At 43.5% G+C, this 8,349-nt stretch overlaps 1 pseudogene; it reads left to right on the forward strand.

Moving 5' to 3' along the window:
- Positions 1-809, forward strand: LOC102863348 (annotated as a pseudogene).
- Positions 810-8,349: the final 7,540 nt, after the last annotated feature.

The raw sequence follows: 8,349 nt of genomic DNA on the forward strand, positions 1-8,349 counted from the left end.
ATGGGAGCTCGCGGAGGTTTCCGCGGAGGCTTCGGTAGCGTAGCGGTCGGCAGGGTCTGGGCCTCGGCCGTGGACTGGGCAATAGGAGGGGCCGCGGAGCTCGAGGAGGCAAAGCCGATGACAAGGAGTGGCTCCACTTCACCAAACTGGGCCGCCTGGTGAAAGATATGAAGATCAAATCCTTGGAGGAGGTTTATGTCTTCTCACTGCCCATCAAGGAGTCAGAGATTTTTCCCTGGGCATGTCCCTCAAGGATGAAGTATTGAAAATAATGCCAGTACAGAAGCAGACACGTGCTGGCCAGTAGACCAGGTTCAAGGCCTTTGTTGCCATTGGAGACTATAATGGCCGTGTTGGCTTGGGCGTCAAGTGTTCCAAGGAGGTAGCTACTGCTATCCGTGGGGCCATCATGCTAGCCCAGCTCTCCATTGTCCCTGTGTGGTGTGGCTACTGGGGCAACAAGATTGGCAAGCCTCACACCGTTCCCTGTAAGGTGACTGGGCACTGTGGGTCTGTGTTGGTGCATCTGATCCCTGCACCCCGAGGCACTGGAATCGTCTCGATCCCTGTGCTCCAGAAGCTGTTGATGATGGCTGGAATTGATGACTGCTACACCTCAGCCAGGGGCTGCACAGCTACCCTGGGCAATTTTGCCAAGACCACCTTTGATGCCATCTCCAAGACCTAGATCTCTCGAAACAGATGGTGTTCACCAAGTCTCCCTACCAGAACTCACAGATCATCTTGTAAAGACTCACCCCAGAGTCTCAGTGCAAAGGACTCAGGCTCCAGCTGTGGCCACCACTTAGTGAATTTTCTTTAACAAATAAAGTGAATTAACTTCTAAAAAAAAAGCCAGCTGGAGGGTTAGCTATCAATATGACAATAACAACATATAACAAACAATAACAACAACTCTACTTTCCCAAACATAATGCATTTTTCCATGGACTGGCTCCCTCTGATAACATGCCCAAATTATGTGAGATGAAGTCTCATCATCCCAGCTGCTAAGGAGTATCCTGGTTAGACATCTTCTAAAACAGATTTGTTTGCACTTTAAGTAGTCTGTAGTATACTCAATGTTCTTCACGGCACAATTCAAATGTATCAATTCTTCAGGTCTTCCTTATTCATTGTTCAATTTTCACATGCACACAAGATGATTGAAATATCATTGCTTGTGTCAGGTCTACCTTAGTCCTCAAAGTGAAATCCTTGTATTTATCTGTGTTGTTGTTGGGCACTGTCGAGTCGGAACTGACCCATAGTGGAACCCCCAGCAGGTTTCCAGAGGCAGTTAATCATGTAGAAAGTGACTGTCCAGCCTTCTCCCGAGGAGCAACTGGTGGGTTAAGAGCAAAGGCATTAAGAATTGCTCCACAGTTTCTTACCACTAGAGCTCCCTTTAGTTATTTGTTGGGGTTGTTGTTATGTGCTGTCGAGTCACCTGCGACTCATAGCGACCTTATGTACAACAGCTCTGAACTCTGCCCTATCCTGAGCGGGTCTCACTGACTCGGACACACTAAATCCCATTGCCCCAGTTATCATGTCAATTCATGCATCAAGGATCTTCCTCTCCTGTTCTGTCCTCTTCCAAGCACAACGTTCTTCTCCAAAGACGGTCCCTCCTGGCCATGTCCTTTAAAATAATTAAGATGAAATGAATTAACAATTTGGTTTCTCAAGCATATAGTTGTTGCTATGTGCCATTGAGTCACCTGTGCCTCATAGCGACCCTATGTACACCAGCTCTGAAACCGGCCTTGTCTTGAGCTCGTCTGTCAGACCTAATCCCATTTCTCCAGTCACTGAGTCAAACCATCTTATCCTGAGTCTTCCTCTCCTGTGTTGTACCCTCCACTCTCTCATGTGCTGTCTGCTTCACTCTTCCAAGCATGATGTCCCTCTCCAAGGCCATGTGCCCAAAATATGTGAGATGGAGCCTCAGAATCCTTGCCTCCAAAAAGCAACCTGGTTTCACCCTCTCCAGGTTAGACCTGTTTGTTCTCCTGGAAGTCAACAGCATGTTCAACAGTTCTCCAGCATCCCAACTCAAAGGCATTGATCCTTTTTCTATCATCCTTAGTTATTCTCAAGGTCTTGGATACATAGCAAGTAACTGTGAAGACCATGGACGGTATCAGGCACATCTTAGTCTCCAGACTGACATTGTTGATCTTCAGTACTTCAGAGAGGTGCCTGACCTCACACTTTCCCAATGTAATTAGTCTTTTGATTTCCTGACTGTTGGTTCCGAGAGTGTTGATAGTGGAATCAAGCAAACTGAAGTTATCAACAACCTCAATATCTTCTCCATTCATCATGAAGCTGCTGATCAGCTCAGTGGGGAGGATCTTTGTTTTCTTGATGTTGAGCTTCAGTCCATATTTAAGGCTGCAGTCCTTGACCTTCTGCAGCAAACACCTTCTGTTCTCTTTAGGTTTCAGTAAGCAAGGTTGTGTCATCTGCATAAATCAGGTTGTTAATGAGTCTTCCTCTAATTCTGATGCCATATTCCTCCTCATATAGAGTCCAGCCTCCTGAATAATCTGTTCTGCTTATAGATTGAAAAGGTATGGACATAAGATGCTTCCCTGACACACACCTTTCCTGATCCTGAACTATGCAGTGTTTCCTTGCTCTGTTCTAATTACTGCTTTTTATCCAAGTATAGGTTTTACATTAATATAATTAAGCATTCTGGGATTCCTATTCTTCTCAAGGTTAACTACAATTTTGTTGTGATCCACACTGTCAAATGCCTTTGCATAGTCAATGAAACACAGACATTTCTGTGACACTCTGTTTTCAGCCAAGATCCATCTAACTAACATTGGCTATGACATCCCTAGTGCCATGGCCTCTTCTAAATGCAACCTGCACATCTGGCAGTTTTCTGCTGATGTACTGTTCCAGTTGTTTCTGGATAATCTTCAGCAGGATCTTGCTAGCATGTGATATTAGTGATATAATTTGATAATATGCACACTCTATTGAGTCACCTTTTACAAATATATATCTCTTCCAATACTGTTGTGTTGTTATGTGCCATTGAGTTGCCTGTGACCCATAGTGACCCTATGTACAGCAGCCCTGAACCCTGTCCATCCTGAACCAGTCTCATTGATTTCAACACACCAAACTCCACTGCCCCAGTTATTGTATCAATCCATCTCATCCACAGTCTTCCTCTCCTTCACTGTCCCTCCACCCTTCGAAGCATGATGTACTTCTCCAAGGACTGGTTCCTCCTGGCCACATGCCCAAAGTATGTGAGACGGAGCTTCAAAATCCTAGCCTCCAAGGAAAGACTTGGTTTCACCCTCTCCAAGACAGACTTATTTGTTTTCTTGGTGGTCCATGGTATGTTCAAGACTCTTCCCCAGCACTACAACTCAAAGGCATTGATTCTTATTCTGTCATCCTTAGTCATTGCCCAACTCTCTGATGCATACATAGCAAGTAATTGTGAAGACTGTGACCTGGTTAAAGTGCACCTTAGTCTCTAGACTGACATTGTTGTTTTTCAGTACTCTGGAAAAGTCCCTGACAGCAGATTTTTCCAATGCAATTTGTCTTTTGATTTCCTGACTGCTGGTGCCAAGAGTGTTGATTGTGAAGCTGAGCAAGCTGTAATTGTTAACAACCTCAACCTCTTCTCCATCCATTATGGTGCTGCCAATTGGCCTGGTGGTAAGAATCATTGTCTTCTTGATGTTGAGCTTCAATCCATATTGAAGACTATAGTCCTTGACCTTCTGCAGCAAGCACTTCAGGTCCTCCTCAGTTTCAGCAAGCAAAGTTGTGTCATCTGCTTCCAGTATTAGTCATGTTTAAATTCTCTTTAGCCACAGGTGGCTAACAACAACTGGGTTAGGTAGTATAGATATAGAACATTTTCATCACTTAAGCAAGTTCTATTGTTCAGTTATGAGTTAGAAGATAAAGTGAAACAGAAGACTACAATTAGAGCCACAAAATACCTGGATATGTTGTTGTTGTTATGTGCCATCGAGTCACCCACGACTCATAGCGACCCTATGTACAAGAGCTTTAAATGCTGTTCTATCCTGTGCCAACCTCGCCATCTCCGACACACTCATTCCCACCACTCCATTCTCAGAATCGATCCATCTCATTGAGGGTGTTCCTCTCCTGTGCCATCCCTCCACTCTGCCGAACATGATGTCCCTCTCCAAGGACTAGTCCCTCCTTGCAACACACCCAAAGTATGTCAGATGAAGCTTCAGAATCCTTGACTCCAAGGATCATTCTGGCTTCACCCTCTCCAGAACAAGCCTGTTTGTTCTCCTAGCTGTCCATGGTATATTCAACACTGTTCTCCAGCACCACAATTCAAAGGCATCAATTCTCTTTCTATACTCCCTATTCACTGTCCAACTCTCTGATGCATAGCACGTAATTGCAAAGACTATAGCCTGGATCAGGTGCACCTTAGTCTCCAGCCTGATGTCGTTGCCCTTCAGTACTCTTGAGAGGTCCCTCACAGCTGACTTTCCCAATGCAATTCATCTCCTGATTTCCTGGCTGCTGTTACCAAGAGCGTTGACTGTGGAACCAAGCAAACTAAAACTGTTAACTATTTCAATCTCTTCACCATCCATACTGATGCTGCCAATTGGCCCAGTGGTGAGAATCTTTGTTTAAAAAAAGAAAAAAGTTCTTGTCAGACTGCATAACTTAATTTTTGGTCCTAGCTCCCTGCCTGGATCTTACTGTGTTTCGGAACACAGCCAAAGAATCATCTCTGGAAATCTATTGTGACTCCTCCAGGCTGGGGCAGAGAGCCTTTCCTCCAGCCTCTCCCAGTACAACAAATATGTACATAGCTCTCCTTGAGGCACTGCCCATCATATATCAGAAGTATTTACATTTCCACCATTTAACACAGTGCCTAGCACAGAGTTGGAGTTGTAAGAGATGTTGAAGGGAGGAAGAGAGGAAGGATAAGGGAAAAGAAAGAGGAGCAATGACAAAAGAGTTAAGAGTCAGAAATTTCAGCACTGAGTGGGCTGAACTAGATCCACTGTCTCCCACTCTTCCTCTAGGGCACTTGGGCAGGGCTTGGTGGGACTCACATCTCCAACACAATCAAGGAAATTCCTGGTTTTTGTCACCAATGCCACTAGGGATAGGCCCTATCTACAAGGAAACAAAATCCAGATTGATCATCATCTGGAAAATTACCTTCTTTCTGGCAAAGATCATGTTGAAACTGGCCTGGGGTGTTGTACGGGGCCCTTCCTCACATTCAAGTTGATGTGAGGTAGCCTAGATGAGCTGAAGGGGTTTAGGATGACCTAGGGACAGGGAAGTACAGAGAGAGCTGTCTGCCTACATGGTTCTTGGGAGACGAATAATAAGGGCTGAAGCTTCTCTGATTCTTATGTCTCCTACTATAGTCATGATAGCCCATCATCGAAGCTCCTACATTCCCCTCCAGTGAATTCTATACAGCCTCAAAGGATGCCAGTGCTGATGAAAGCATAGTACCCAGCCAGGCTGACATAATCCATTGTACTGGCAAAGAGGGTAAGGTGCAAGCTAGCCAGAAGCAGAAGCAGGGTAAAATACAGGGGCCGACAAAAAGTCTTTAGTTGTTTTCCCATCAAAAGTGTATGCTTCTTTTATTATTATTATTATTAATTTCAATGAACATCTACAAAGATTTTGGAATTCCATTCATTCATTGTTGCACTTTTCTCCCCCCCACCCCACCCCCCCCCCCCGTTCACGCCTCTCCTTGACAAGCAAAAGACAAACTCCTTCATTGGTACATAATCCCCTCCCCCCCCCCCCACATCCCCACTCCCACCCCAAGTATACTCTTAAGGACCAAAATCCTGATCTTTAATCTTCTTGTCCCTAATTTCTACCAGGCCTCAGAATCCACATCAAGTGTCTCAACAATCTGGAACTTTCAGAGGATGAGCTTAATCAACTTTGTTGGTGCCAAGAAGCAAGCAGTAGGAATATTTACTGTACTTTTTGCTTTTTCTTAAATGGATCTAAAGGCAGAGGCCTTAAGTGAAGAGCTCCAGGATACTGTATCTAAACCCTACAGTTAGGTCTTCTCACTGGATGTCAGGCCAAGGACTCAAGGAAGGGACCAGAGAGAAAGAGAAAGCTAAAGAAGCTTTATTAAAGGGGCTCCTGGGTGGGATTCCTTGGTCTGGAGAAAGAGACAGGAGAGAGACAGAAGAGGGAAATACTTAACAACAATAACATCAACATAGAGAGATCAGCTGGCCCAGTGGACAGAAGCAATGCTACCAAGCCAAAGGTGGGTGACTTTTAATGTGCTGCTCTCAGGCCTGTCTTTCATTGTTTTTGTTCAGACATTTCTCTATGTTGTATAGCCCTGGTGTACAAGTTGCCGTACCACCTTCACTTTTGGTTGCTGTGAGGCTGAACACCGTGACACTGTTGTGTCAAATGCCTTAATGATTGGCTATCCAATGCAGACAGAGTGGGGTGGAGCTCCCCGATTAAAACAAGCTTGGAAGGAGGAGTGGCATCCACTTCCATAATAGCTTGCCTCCGGAAACCCTATTAACATGGAGAGAGGATGAAAGGCACCTAAGCTTCGTCGAGGACTCTCCTTCATAGGGTCGCTATGAGCTGCCTGCAACTTAACGGCACTTAACAACAACAACAACAACAACAACAAGGTGGGTTAGGACAGATTTTTATAGTAAGGCTGGACAATGGGAGAAAGATGTTGAAGGGAACAGGTGGGAGTGGAAGGGGATGCTGGTGGATGGTGGAGCAGGGAAATGGGTAGGTCAAGACACTTGTGTCAAGGACAGGGACAACACTGAAATTATTGGTTAATTCCACAATTGGGGAAATATCTTTCATCCGCTTTTTTCTGTAAAAATACTTGTGTGTCAGATACTTTTCTAAATCTGAGCAGTCAGATTAAGACATACTAGAAAGAAGAATTGGCCATCCACTTCCAAAATAGCAGGCTTCTGAAAACCTATGAACACACGTAGACTAACAGATTAGGGCAACTGAGGTAGAGCTTTCAAGTATGGAAATACGAAGGAAGAGAAATAGTTGTAAGCAGACATTAGTGATTGGAAGATGGAATGTGAGAACCATGAATGTAGGAATATTAGGTATTGCTAAGGAAGAAATGGAATGCATAAATATTGACATACTAGGTATTGCCAAGATGAGATGGACTGGCATGGGACATTCTGAGTGCGACAATCATATGATTTATTACTCCGGAGATGAAAAGGTGAAGAAAAACGGGTTGTTTTCATAGTTAAAAGAGTCATTTTTAGATATCTCTTGAAATACAATATTGTGAGCAACAGGATAATATCCATATGCATACAAGGAAGTCCAGTGAATACCAGTATCACTCAGATATATGCACCAACAACCAGAGCCAAAGAAGAGGAAATAGAAGATTTGTACCAACTTTTACAGTCAGAGATCGATCAAACATGCACTCAAGATGCATTAATAATAATGGGTGACTGTAATGCAAAAGTTGGGAACAGAGAAGAAGGATCAGTAGTTGGAAAACATGGATTTGGTGACAGAAATGAAGCTGGAGATAGAATGAATGAATTTTTCACAAAGGCTTATTGATTGCAAATATGTTATATAAGAAACATAAATGCCACCAAAACAAGATAAAAGTAAATAATCCAACTAAAAATGGGCACAGGATATGAACAGACACTTCACCAAAGAAGACATTCAGATGGCAAACAAACACATAAAGAAATCTTCAAAATCCCTAGCTCTAAGAGAGATGCAAATCAAAACAACTATCAGATATCATCTCACCCCAGTAAGAATAGCAAATTTAACAGAAGAGCAAACATCAAATGCTGACGAGGTTGTGGAGAAACTGGAACCCTTATTCACTGTTGGTGGGAATGTAAAATGGTGCAACCACTATGGAAGGCTGTATAGCACTTTCTCAAAAAGTTGCAAATAGAGATACCATTTGACCCAGCAACTCCACTACTGGGAATTTACTGTAAAGAAACCATAACTGCCACCCAAGCAAATATATGCACACCTATGTTTATTGCAGATTGGTTCACAATAGCAAAGAGCTGAAAACAACCCAAGTGCCCATCAACAAATGAATGGATCGAGCAGCTCTGGCATATTCACACAATGGAATACTGCTCAGCATTGAAAAACAAGGAACCAATGAAATATTATGCAAAATGGATGATTTTGGAGGACATTATGCAGAGTGAAATATCTCAGTTATAAAAGGACAAATATTGCACAAGGCCACTGTTGTAAAATGGGACTGGGTTATTATATATTTAATTACTTTAATTA

Source organism: Elephantulus edwardii, unplaced genomic scaffold (genome assembly GCF_000299155.1).
Source record: "Elephantulus edwardii isolate Elephantulus edwardi_28Jun2011 unplaced genomic scaffold, EleEdw1.0 scaffold00049, whole genome shotgun sequence".
Lineage (NCBI taxonomy): Eukaryota > Metazoa > Chordata > Mammalia > Macroscelidea > Macroscelididae > Elephantulus > Elephantulus edwardii.